We start from the raw sequence: 13,988 nt of genomic DNA on the forward strand, positions 1-13,988 counted from the left end.
TGAAAAACACAAATATGTTATTTAACAGTTTCGGAGGTCAGAAATCTGAAATGAATCTCTATGGACTAAAATCAAGGTTTCGGCAGGGCCATTATCCTTTCTGGAAGATTGAGGGGAGAATCCGTTTGTTTGTCTTTTGCAGCTTCTAAGAGGCACCTGCATTTCTTGCCTTATGACCCCTGTCCACAGCCAGCAATGACCAGTCAAGTCCTCACAGGATGTCACTCTGACACTGTCTTCTGCCTCCCTCTTCCCCACGGAAGGATGTTGTGATTACACTGGGCACACCTGGATAAGGGCTTCTCTGGTGACTCAGACAGTAAAGAATCTGCCTGCCACTCGAGAAACCTGGGTTCAATCCCTGGGTTGGGAAGATCCCCTGGATGAGGGAATGGGCTACCCACGCCTGTATTCTTGCCTGGAGAATCCCATGGAAAGAGGAGCCTGGTGGACAACAGTCCGTGAGATTGCAGAGTCGGACATGACTGAGCAACCAACACTTTCACCTGGATAATCCAGGCTAATCTCTCTATTTTAAGGTGATCTGATTAGCAGCCTCGTTCCATCTGCTACAATTCCCCTTTGTCTTGTAATGTAACATATTCACAGGTTCTGAGGAGTTGGATTCAGACATATTTGGGGGCCATTATTCAGCCTACTATAGTCTCTATATTTTATGGTAAACATTCTAAGGTGAATCTCTTATTTTTTTAAAAAATGAGAAAATATAGTGATGGCCAAGTGGAGGGAAACAGTGATACAGCCCACATCACACTCCAGAAGCCCTCATTCTTTGTGGCATCTGTGAAATAGATTTGATTTCCATGAGGCCCATTTGCCCACCATCTTTCAGAAGGAACTTGAAAACAATAATATGCCTGTAAGTGCTGGCATAATTTCTAATTTTATATTTTTATACAATTTTGTGCAGTTTTGGAAACCAGATAATTTATTTTGGAATTGTATCAAAAATGGAATAACAAATATTTATACAATGCTCACTAAGTGCCAGGAGTTATTCTAAGTGCTTTTAGGCATCATTTCCAGTCCTTCCAATACCTTTAGAGGATAGGTTTGTTTGGCCCATTTCACAGACAAAGGAACCAAGGCTTTGAGCCATGCATCTTGATTGAAAGGCTTGAATAATACCTTGAATTTTTTCAACAAAATAGAGTTGTTTAGCAAAGAAGAGTGAATGTGGTGTAAACAGTCAACAGTATCTTCTATCTGTGTATTTTTACATATTAAAAATTAACATGCATTCAAAAACTCTGCAAGAATATAAATAATGTTAACAACTATCTATGAGAGGGAACTTTGTGCCAGCTAAGACATACATATTTGTGACTTTTTTTGCAATGAGCTTGTATTATTTAAAAATAGTAACAGGCATTATTTTTTACATTTAAAAATGAAGTCATGCCATTGTAAATCAACTATACTTCAATCAAGAAAAGAAGGGTTTTAAATGAAGTCATTCAGAATTGAGTGCAGGAAAGAAGGATTCATTTCACTCAGGAAGTGAGCCAGTGTCAGTAAAAAGAGCAAAAGAAGACTTTGTAACAGTGGCAGGGGGTAGGGACCAAATCAGTGAAGCAGGTACTAAACAGGTTCAGATTAACAAGTGAGCATTATTGTTTCTGGAAGTGTTAACCAGGAAGTGTACAGTGTGTTCCTATTTATCCATTTGGAATTTGGAAATGAAAATTTGTAGACCTAGGTAGTATACGATGTTTTATGCTGAAATACATACATCAATTTTTAAATCTTAATTACATTAAGAATTTTTTTTTAACTAAGAGAAGATATGATTTAAAGGAATCTTAAAGTTTGGGGTTTTCTTAATGTAAAATGTATCTGTCATTTGGAATGGGTTATTTCTGTGACTTAGGCCAGAAATTCCTAAACTGTGCTCTGAAGAAATAGAATATGTGTTCCATGAAAATAAGTGATGCTGATGTTATTTTTTTCTACAAAAATTTCTTCTAGAAAAACATGTGTGGGGACTTCCCTGGTGGTCCAGTGGCTAAGACTCCAATCTCCCAATGCAGGGGGCCCGGGTTCAATCCTGAATTAGATCCCACTAAGGGAAAGTAAGAGTTTGCATGCTGCAATGACGATCAAAGATCCCGTGTGCTGCAACTAAGACCCATCGCAGCCAAATAAATAAATAAAAATAAATATTTTTTAAAGAAAGAAAAGTATGAAAGTATATATGTAAAAAATCAACTAAATAAATATTATTTTAATCCTCTAGTAAGCTGTCTTTAGCAGAAACAGCTGGAGTAGTCCCTGGAGGACATTTGCTCTGTGCTTTGATGTATGGGTAGCAGTTACCATCAACTGACTTTCAAGCTCCCGGTGGCCAGCCCCGAAACTGCCTACACAATATCCACTCTTCTCGCCTTCCTTATCTGTAGAAACCTGATTTTGTTCAGAGTGCCCAAGGCCAGGTACAGACTTGATTTTTCTCAGCTTCTTCACAGCTAGTAGTGACCATGAGATGTAAGGGGATGTCTGCTAAATTGACTTCCAGAAAGATGTTTTCCTGGTGAAAGGGAAAGACTCAGCTGCCTTGTACCTTTTGCTGTTTGTCTTTGTCCTCCTTTCTCCTGCATGAGATACAGATTTGACATCTGGAGCTGCAGCAGCCAACTTGTGACCCAGAGGACAAAAGTCACAAGCTAAAGGTAGTGACCCAAGGAGCTAGTCAAACTTGGGGTCCTTGATGACATCACAGAGTTAATGTACCAGTTTAGAGGTGTATTGCTCACCTCTAAATTCCCTGATATAAAGGGGGAAAAGCTATTTAGTTAAGCCATTGTTGTCAGATTCCTACTGCTGCTGCTGCTAAGTCGCTTCAGTAGTGTTCGACTCTGTGTGACCCCATAGACAGTAGCCAACTAGGCTCCCCCGTCCCTGGGATTCTCCAGGCAAGAACACTGGAGTGGGTTGCCATTGCCTTCTCCAATGCATGAAAGTGAAAAGTCAAAGTGAAGTCCCTCAGTCGTGTTCAACTCTTCACGACTCCATGGACTGCAGCCTACCAGGCTCCTCCATCCATGGGATTTTCCAGGCAAGAGTACTGGAGTGGGGTGCCATCGCCTTCTCCAAGATTCCTACTACACATAGCCAAATATAATTCCTATTACATGCAGCCAAATGCACCTGGGTTTGTACACCCATGTACATCATCTTTTGATTGATTGCCATAATGTCCCAAACCTAGTCACATAATTTCAGCAGATGTCCATGATGTTAAGCAATATTTGGTGAAACAGGAGAGTGAAAAACTGGCTTAAAACTCAACATTCAAAAAAAAACTAAGATCATGGCATTCAGTCCCATCACTTCATGACAAATACATGGGGGAAAAATGGAAATAGTGACAGACTTTATTTTCTTGGGCTCCAAAATCACTGCAGACTGTGACTGCAGCCATGAAATTAAAAGACGCTTGTTCTTTGGAATGGCACCCCACTCCGGTACTCTTACCTGGAAAATCCCATGGACAGAGGAGCCTGGTAGGCTGCAGTCATGGGATGGCTAAGAGTCGGACACGACTGAATGACTTCACTTTGACTTTTCACTTTCATGCATTGGAGAAGGAAATGGCAACCCACTCCAGTGTTCTTGCCTGGAGAATCCCTGGGACGGGGGCCTGGTGGGCTGCCGTCTATGGGGTAGCACAGAGTTGGACACGACTGAAGTGACTTAGCAGCAGCAGCAGCAGCAGCAGTTCTTTGGAAGAAAAGCTATGACAAACCTAGACAGCATATTAAAAAGCAGAGACACCACTTTGCTGACAAAAGTCTGGATTGTCAAAGCTATGGTTTTTCCAGTAGTCATGTATGGATGTGAGAGTTCAACCAGAAAGGAAGCTGAGCACCGAAGAATTGATGCTTTTGAACTGTGGTGCTGGAGAAGACTCTTGAGAATCCCTTGGACTGCAAGGAGATCAAACCACTCAATCCAAAAGGAAAACAACCCTGAATATTTCTTGGAAGGACTGATGCTAAAGCTGAAGCTCCAATACTTCGGCCACCTGATGTGAAGAGCTGACTCATTAGAAAAGACCCTGATGCTAGGAAAGATTGAGGGGAAGAAAAGAAGGGGCAACAGAGGATGAGAGGGTTGGATCATCAACTCAGTGGACACGAATTTGAGCAAACTCCAGGAGACTGTGAAGGACAGGGAAGCCTGGCATGCTGCAGACCATGTGGCCACAAAGAGTTGGCATGATTGAGTGACTGAACCACAACAACAATCAATATTAAATAATTATCCAATACTAACGTGTTCTCTCCAGATCTATGGCTAAAGTAATAAGGATTTAAATGATAAGAAGTTCTTGGGGGTTCTGAATGATATCTGAACCAACACAAATTTAGAATACTTTAAAGTGAAGATGAGTAATCTGAGCTTTAACTTTCAAAAAGAAAAAAAGAAAAAAATCTAGGGGACTTTCCCAGCAATCCAGTGTTTAAAACTCCATGCTTCCACTGCGGGGATCATGAATTTGGTTCCTGGTGGGGAACTAAGATCCTGCATGCTTCCTCATGGCATGGCCAAAAACCCAAAAACCCTAGATATGTGCTGCCCAAGAAGGACCACTCTATGGAGTAGCCTAAACTAAGAGGACACAAGTATGACACAGCATATAACTCACATCGTTTGCCTCTTTGCTCCAGTGTATATAGAATGTGGACTTTTCACTACACACAGCACTGAATGAAAATGTAGTGCTGCATCTGATGTATCATGCTAATAATACCTCTCAGCCACAAGACTGTTTCCAGTAGACAGACAGGGAATTTTAAAAAGACAAAAATATTCAAAACACAAATATCTGAAAGACCAAAAACACACAAACATTTAAAAATGCAGATATACAAGAGACATGGAATATGTACAAATGACTTTAAAAGTTTTATAAGAACATGTAAAACAAAAAGATGTTTTGCTTTCACATTTTTCCTTAAGGAAATACATCTGTGAGACCCTTTACCTTTGCCTTCTTTCAAACCAGTTTTCATTGTAGTGAATACACGTCTGCTGGTGTTCTGTCAGTGCACTATCATTTTTAATGTATACTTTGGTCAAGGTAAGTAAGTTTGGGAAACATCATGCTAAACTGATCGATTTCTAATCTCACCAAAAAAAAACTTTAAAAATCATAGTCCAAGAATAGGAGTTGGCGTGGCCTAGGAAATCCAGGTTAACATTCTTAAGGAGAGTCTACTAATTATTACTTTTATTCAGCGTCCTGTTGTATTGTTTTAATTCATAAGAAATCAGATTCTGAAAGTATGTCACATCCATCGAGAGAAATTCCAACAGAGGGACATGCACAAAGTCCCTCCCTGCTGGACTGCAGACTTTGGAAGATGAGCCATGCCTGTTTCACTGACCTCTGTCTCTCCAATCCCTTGCACACAGCAGGGCTAACCTTGCACACAGCAGGGCTTCAACATCCCTTTCTATGGTTAACAGGCTAAGGTGTTGCTCTGTAGACCTCTCCTACACAAAGTTTTAAAAATCAATTTTCATTTTAAAATAGTCTCAGATTTACAGAAAAATCATGAAGATAATACAGAGTGTTTCTATATACACATACCCACTTTCCCCTGTTTTTAACAACTTACTATAGAATGGTACATTTGTCACAATGAATGAAAAATACTGACACTTTATTCAGATTTCCTTAGTTATTACCTAACGTCCTTTTCTGGTCAGGATCCCATCCAGGATCCACAACAGTTTGCCATCGTGTTTCTCTAAGTCCCTCTCAGCTGTGATGATTTCTCAGACCCTCCTTGTTTTTTGATGACTTTAGCAGTTTTCCGGAATACAGATCCAGAATTTTGTAGAATACCCCTCTATTGGAATTTGTCTGGCATTCTTTTCACGACTAGAGAGGGTAGTGAGTTTTTGAATGGAAAACCATAGAAGTAAAATGCCACCCCTCTTTACATCATGTTAAGGGTGAAAAAAGAGTGGAAGTGTTAGTCACTCAGTTGTGTCTGACTCTGTGACCCCATAGACTGTAGCCTGCCAGGTTCCTCTGTCCATGGAATTCTCCAGGCAAGAATACTGGAGTGGGTAGCTGTTCTGTTCTCCAGTAGAACTTCTGGACTCAGGGATGAAACCCAAGAATCCTGCATCTCCTGCATTGGCACGTGGATTCTTTACCGTTGAAGCCACCAGGGATGAATTATCAGTATGACTTATCACTGTTGATATTAACCTTGGCTCCTAGTTGGACTTAACCATCCCTCACATACTGCTAAATGGAATCACGCTGCCTTTCATGTCCAGACGGGGATCTGATTCCAATTCATAACAGTCAGTATCCCCAGTTAGCTTGGACTTGGGCAGCCTAAACACTGAAATGATTCACAAGACAAATGTGTGACCTTCACACTGGCCCTGAGCATGGGAGGCAGGTGGAGAAGAGTCAGGTTGACCTGCCCACTTTGACAACATGCCAAACCCACCTAGGCTTGCTAAGGGCCAAGGTCAGCAGCCAAGTAGGGCCAAGTGCCCAGTCTTCTTCCTATCCATGGGTGCTGACCTTTCATGGTACAGCTTGGAATTTTCAACTTAGTCTCTTTGTAAATGCCTTCTGTGGGTGGTGACTCATTCCCCAGTACTCTTGGAGGCAGCAAGAGTCCAGAAAAGCTGGGCAAGAATACTAAGGGAAGAGAAAAGAACAGAACAAAATAGATCTGACAAGCTCACCAGTCTGACCTGCCCCTCTGTTACACTGTGAGGTTTTTGCTGGACTCTTCCTTACTTCATTCAAACATATCATGAACAAGAATGCAGATTCTTTTATAGTCACTTTATAAATTCTTTTAAATTTTTTTAATGGAAGTATAGTTGATTTACAATGTGTCAATTTCTGCTGCACAGCAAAGTGACTTAGTCATACATATATTCTTTGGGGCGGTGGTGGGGGGGAGCTTCCCAGGTGGCACAGCGGTAAAGAATCCACCTGCCAATGTAGGAAGTACAAGAGTTGTGGTTGTGGGTTCAGTCCCTGGGTCAGAAAGATCCCCTGGAGTAGGAAATGGCAACCCCCTCCAGTATTCTTGCCTGGAAAACTCCATGGACAGAGAAGCCTGGTGGGCTACAGTCTGTGGGGTTGCAAAGAGTCAGACACGACTGAGCACATATACACACACGCACATTCTTTTTCATATTATTTCCCATTATGGCTTATCACAGAATATTGCATATAGTTCCCTGTGTTACACAGTAGGATCTTCTTGTTTATCTATTCTTTATATAATAGTGTGCATCTGCTAATCCCAGACTCTCAATTCTTCCCTAGCTCTCCACCCTGGCAAACACAAGTCTGTCCTCTATGTCCATGAAACAGTTTCTACTTCACAGATACATTCATTTGTATTGTATTTTAGATGCCACATTTAAGTGGTATTGTATGATATTTGTCTTCCTCTTTCTTACTTGCTTTGCTTAGTATGAGAATGTCTAGATCCATCCGTGTGGCTGCAAATGGTGTTCTTTCATTATTTTTTATGGCTGAGTAATATTCCACTGTATATAGATACCATATCTTCTTCATCCACACATCTGTCAATGCACATTTAGGCTGTCTCCATGTCTTGGCTATTGTGAATAATACTGCTATGAACATTGCATGAACATAGGGGTGTATGTATTTTTTCAAATAATAATTTTGTTTGGATATATGTCTAGGAGTGGGATTGCTGGATCACATGACAACTCTTAAAATTTTTAGTTGTTTTGAGGAAATTCCATATTGTTTTCCATAGAGGCTGTATCAAATCACATTCCCATCAACAAAGTAAGATGATTCCCTTTTCTCCACACCCTCTCCAGTATTTGTTATTTGTATATTTTTTAATGACAGCTATTCTGACCAGTGTGAGGTGGTACTTCATTGCAGGTTGGATTTGAATTTCTCTGATAATTAGCAATGTTGAGCATCTTTTCAGTTGCCTGTTGGCCATTCGTATGTCTTGTCTGGAGAAATGTCTGTTTAGGTCTTCTGCCCATTTTTCGATTGGGTTGTTTGTTTTTTGTTATTGAGTTGTATGATCTGTATATTTTGGAAATTAATCCCTTGTCATTCAGATCCTTTGCAAATACTTTCTTTCAGCCCATAGGCTGTGTTTTTGTTTATGGTTTCCTTTGCTGTGCAAAAGCTTGTAAGTCCAATTGGGTCCCATTTGTTTATCTTTGCTTTTATTTCTACAATGTTGGCTTAGGAGACTGACCTAAGAAAACATTGGTATGATTTATATCAGAGAATTATTTGCCTGCATTCTCTTCTAGGAGTTTTACCGTGTCATGTCTTATATTTAAGTCCTTAAGCCATTTTGAGTTTATTTTTGTGTTTGGGGAGAGGGTGTGTTCTAACTTCATTGATTTACATGCGGCTGTCTAACTTTTCCAACACTACTTGCTGAAGAGACTGTTTTTCCTCCATTGTATATTCTTGCCTCTTTTGTTGAAGACTAACTGACCATAAGAATATGGGTTTACTTTTGGGCTCTCTGTTCTGTTCCATTGATTCATATGTCTGTTTTTGTGCCAGTACTATGCTACTTTGGTTACTGTAGCTTGGTGGTATTGTCTGAAGTCTGGGACGGTTATACCTCCTGCCTTGTTCTTTTTCCTCAGGATTGCTTTGGTGATTCTAGGTCTTTAATGGTTCCATATCAATTTTAGGATTATTTGTTTCAGTTCTGTGAAAAATGTCGTGGGTAATTTCATAAGAATCACATTAAACGTAGAGTGCTTTGAGTAGCATGGCCATTTTAACTATATTAATTCTTCAAGAGCATGGGATATCTTTCCACTTCTTTGAATCATCTACGATTTCCTTTGCTAATGTTCTGTGAAAAGTGAAAGTGTAGTCCCTCATTTACGTCTGACTCTTTGTGACCCCCTGCCAGACTCCTCTGCCCATGGAATTCTCCAGGGCAAGAATCCTGGGCTGGGTAGTCATTACCTTTTCCAGGGGATCTTCCGTGCCCAGAGATTGAACCTGTGTCTCCTGCACTGCAGGCAGATTCTTTACCATCTGAGCCACCAGGGAAGCCCTAATGTCTCGTAGTTCTCAGCATATAATTATTTCACCTCCTTGGTGACGTTTATTCCTAAGTACTTTTTTATGTGATTTTAAAAGGAATGCTTTGCTTCCATTCCCTTTCTGATGTTTCATTATTAGTGTAAAGAAATGCAGCCAATTGCTATATGTTAATCTTGTTTACTGCTACCTTGCTGAATTCCTTCCTCAGTTCTAGTAGTTCTTGTGTGGAGTCTCCAGTGTTTTCTGTATATAATATCATCAAATTTTTTTCATTGGGTACAATTAGGGTTTGGAACATTGTTTTTCTTCCCTCTCTTTATTCTGACACACCGACTAGTTCAAATAACTGAATTAGATCACATAAAATAATAATAAAAGTGTGTTATATAACATTATTTCAGTTAACATTTATTCACATTGTACCATGCATCTGGAATTGTGCTAATTATTTTATGTACATACCTCATTTAATTCTCAACAACTTGATGAGTTTGTTAGCTCCATATTCTAGAGGATAAAGTGAGCCATAGAAAAGTTAAGTAACTTGCCCAAGATCACATAGCTAGTAACTGGCCAAGAAGGCTGTAAACACAGTCTGACTTCTCAGTCCATGCTGCTACACAGTTGATCAGATCACTACACATTTCTATGCTATTCAAAAAGAACTTCACCACTCCTCCAGTGTTCAGCTAACCACCCACCATACTGCTACCCCATTCGGCAAGCCCATATGGCATACAATAGTGTCTTCAATGCTCCCAGCAACTTGCAAGGTGCCAAGAGTAGAAAGGTGAATAAAACGGAGTCCTGGCCAAAAGGATCTCACTGTTGGTTAACTTATCCCCAGAAGTGCTGGGGATTCCCTAGAAATTCCCACATGTCCATGTCCAGATTCAGTGGTACTGAGAGAGCTGGCTATCTAGAAGAGATCTCGATTCAGGATATAGAATTTCAGCATGTGATGACTTTGACACCAAAAAAAAAAAAAAAAAAAAAGGCATGGAACATGATCATAATCTCAAATGACTAACAATGTTCAAAATGTTAAAAATTAGTTCAGTTCCAGCCCATCATAAAAGACATCCATCTATCATGATGGAGGACAGGCCAGTCAGAACAGTGTCAGTTGTGGAGGAGCTGGGATGGGCTGGACATTATTAGCCTTGAAAAATCCGCAGAGATGGAGCCACAGGGGTCCTTCACAGAAGACATCCACTTTTGTTGAGTTGACCCAGGGAGATTTTGTAGTTTTTGTTACCACAGCCTAGCTTTGCCCATTCTAATATTTATCAGCCCACATCTTTCTCCTGAACACCAGATGCAGATTCCAGATACTGACTCAATGGCATTGGGATGTCAAGACAGAGATTTCAAACCCAAGAGGCCCACAGCTGAATTTCTTAACTCCCCCCTAAAAACTGTGTCCATTAGCCTTCCCCACCTCAGTGGGATGTCAATTCTATCCTAATTACTTAGGCCGGAAATCTCAGAGCCATCATGTCTCTTCTCTTTCTCTCACATCCTATGAGCAATCCATGAGAAAATACCTTTGCCCTACTTTCAAAGTATATTCAGAATTGAACCATTTCTCACCATGTCCTGTGCCACCCCATTGGCCTAAGTCACCATCATGTCTCACTGGGATAAATACAACAGCCTCCCAACAGGTCTCACGTCTTTCATTCAAGAACTTCCTTAGAGTCTTATTCTTAATGCAGCAGATCATATTAAACCATTCAAATTCCATCCCAAATCCTGCAGCAGCCCCCCATTTTACTCCTGACAAAAGCCGAAGTCTTTTTATTTTTTTAACTTTTATTTACTTATTTGGCTACATCCGGTCTTAGTTGCAGCATGTGGGATCTTTCTAGCTGTGGCATGCAAACTCTTGGTTGTGGCATATGGGATCTAGGTCCCTGACCAGGGGTTGAATCTGGGCCCCTGTATTGGGAGCATGGAGTCTTAGCCACTGAACCATTAAGGAAGTCTCTTCTTATTCCTTTTCAGTTCAGTTCAGTTCAGTCGCTCAGTCGTGTCACAGAATATTTTTTCCTTTTCAGTGCTCAGGTTCTCACAATCTGGCCAGTGCGAGTCCCAGAGATCCTTGCAAGCGTTTTTGCTTTTTCAAATCAGTAAGATTTTCTAACATTTCTGCTTTCTCTGCTCTGAACATAGAATAATAGTCACTCTCCATGGAGCCCTGGTTCCTTTTAGTAGAAAGTTAGAGGCCAAAACCTGGCTGCTTTAGGGATGGATACCAGATTGTTCCCTAGGAACACAGATGGAGATAGCATCACTACTAGACACTACTGACAGGTAGATGTGTGTCTTTAAAAGATTTCATTAGTCAAGATCCAGGCAAGAAAACAGAAATCACACCAGCATTAGGAATTTCCAATAAGAAAGATATAAAATAGACAATTAATAACAAAAGTGTTAGTTGGGGGAAAAGCAAACAAGGAATGCTGAGGTAAACCAGAGATTAATAGCTGAGGACACAGCTGCCACTGGTCTGAGGAGCAGAAGGGAAGAGGAGGTATTACTAGAAACCAGAATCCCAGAGGAGGCAGCACAGGCCTGACACCCAGACCTGTCCTCACCCATGTGCGCTGAGTCCTGGATGAAAGCTCAGGAGGGTGGGACTCTGGATAATGAGGAAGTCTGTGGCTCCACTGATGGGGCACATCCAAGGGGCTGCTGGAGGCTAGCACTGGGGCTGCAGAAAGAAGTTAGAAGCTGAGCTAGAACTGTGCAGGGCTCCCGACAGGAGAGAGGAACAAGAAAACAGCCTTCTCTTTCCTACTTCCACCCTCCCAGTTCCCACCAGTGCCTCCAGACCCATAGGAAGCCAGCTGGCAAGGAAAAGTAGGAAGTATGGCTCAGCCCCAAGATCACAGAAAGAGGGGCCTGGAGGGGGTGATAATAGAGGATAACCAGCACAGAGTTCATGAGGTCACCCAGACCTTCCAGTGAAACTCCGACTTCTTTTTCTTAATTGAATTATAGTTGATCTACAATGTTGTGTTAGTTTCTGGCATATAGCAAAGCAACTCAGATATATTCTTCTTCGTGTTCTTTTCCATTATGTCTTATCAAAGATACTGAATATAGTTCCCTGGGCTACACAGTAGGAACTTATTATTTATTGACTTTATAAGTGGCAGTCTGTATCTGTTAATTTCAAGCTCCTAATTTATCTGTCCCCTTCACTCCTTTCCCCTTTGGTAACCATAAGTTTGTTTTCTGTGTCTGTATAAACTCCAACTTATTTAAGTCCTCTTTAAAAAAAAAAAAACCTTGTTTTGGTATAAACAAATTACCAAGTTACTAGTTTCTCCAAATGTCATATCATTTCTTATCAATTTTATATATTAAATAAGTATGTACCCACATTCATACAAACCTATGTACTTAAATATCAATATAACATTAATGGACACTATTACTTACTAGTATCCATATATATTTTACTCAGAGTCTGACCTAGGCTGGAATTACATTCCCTCTACTCTCTCTCTCTTTTATTGTGGTAAAATATACATAATATAACATTTACCATCGTAACCATTTTTAAGTGTACCCTTCAACAGTGTTAGGTATATTCATTCACATTGTTGTACAACCAACCTCCAGAAATCTTTTCATCTTGCGAAACCGAAACTCTATACTCACCAAACAATAATTCACAATCCTCCCCTGGCCCCAGCCCCTGGCAGCCACCCTCCTACTTTCTGTCTCTCCAAATTTGCCTACTCTAGCTACTTCATGTAAGTGGTAGCATACAATATTTGTCCTTTCGTGACTGGCTTATTTCACTTAGCATAATGTCTACAGTGTTCATCCATGTTGTAGCACAGATCAGAATGTCCTTCCTTTCTAAGGCTTTTAAATATTCTGTTACATATATATGTATACATACACACACACCACATTTTGTTTATCCATTCCTTTGTCAGTGGACATGGGTCACTTCCTCTTTGGCTATTGTGTGCAATCCTGCTGAGAACACAGTTGTATGTTTCCCTTCTCTCTCATAATCCTTCTGTACCCTTTCATTCTATAAGAGTGATTCTTAACCATGTCTGACCTAGCACTTTCTCTCATTCTAAAATGAAGTCCATAAGCAATTTAGCTTGTCTACTGTACAGTTTCAGGAAAATCAGTACAATAAAATATTCCATTGAGCAAATACCTGAGAACAATCATACAGGGCACATAACAAAATCATCAAATGTTTTTGCATGTTGCTCACGGTGACCACAGACACAAATGTACAATGTGTCAGGAGCGTTGTATTGGTGATTTGAATAGCACAAATAGTGTTGCTTGGTGGCATGACTTCCTCATGTGAGTAACCAACACAGTAAAGTTTGAAGCAAAGCAGTCAGTTTTCAACATCATGGCAATTGTAACCTTGGAAATACAGTGCATATTTATTTATGCTTGGCAAAATATACTTAAAAAAAATTTTTTTTTATTTGGCTGCTCTTGGTCTTAGTTGTGGGATCTTCCATCTTTGCTGCAGCATGCAGCATCTTTAGCTGTGGCATATGAATTCTTGGTTGCAGCATGTGGGATCTAGTTCCCTGACCAGGGATTGAATCCGTGCCCCCTGCATCAGGAGTGTGGAGTCTTAGCCACCGAACCAATACTTGATGTTTTGGGAAGTATTGGGAAGTCCCCCTATACTTGATGTTTCTGTGTAAAACAGAATTAGATTCTTGGCTCAGATCATTTTAAACAGATTATTTCCCCATAGGTCATTGAAAATTAGTGAACACGTGGAATGCTTTGTCATGCAGGATGGTCCAGGGGTTTGCAAGACATCTAGCTTCTTTGGCCCATGCCCACTAAATGCCAGTAGTACCTCCTCAGTCATGACACCAGTCAAGCAATGCCCCTT

Source organism: Bos indicus x Bos taurus, chromosome 11 (assembly GCF_003369695.1).
Source record: "Bos indicus x Bos taurus breed Angus x Brahman F1 hybrid chromosome 11, Bos_hybrid_MaternalHap_v2.0, whole genome shotgun sequence".
NCBI classification, from domain to species: domain Eukaryota; kingdom Metazoa; phylum Chordata; class Mammalia; order Artiodactyla; family Bovidae; genus Bos; species Bos indicus x Bos taurus.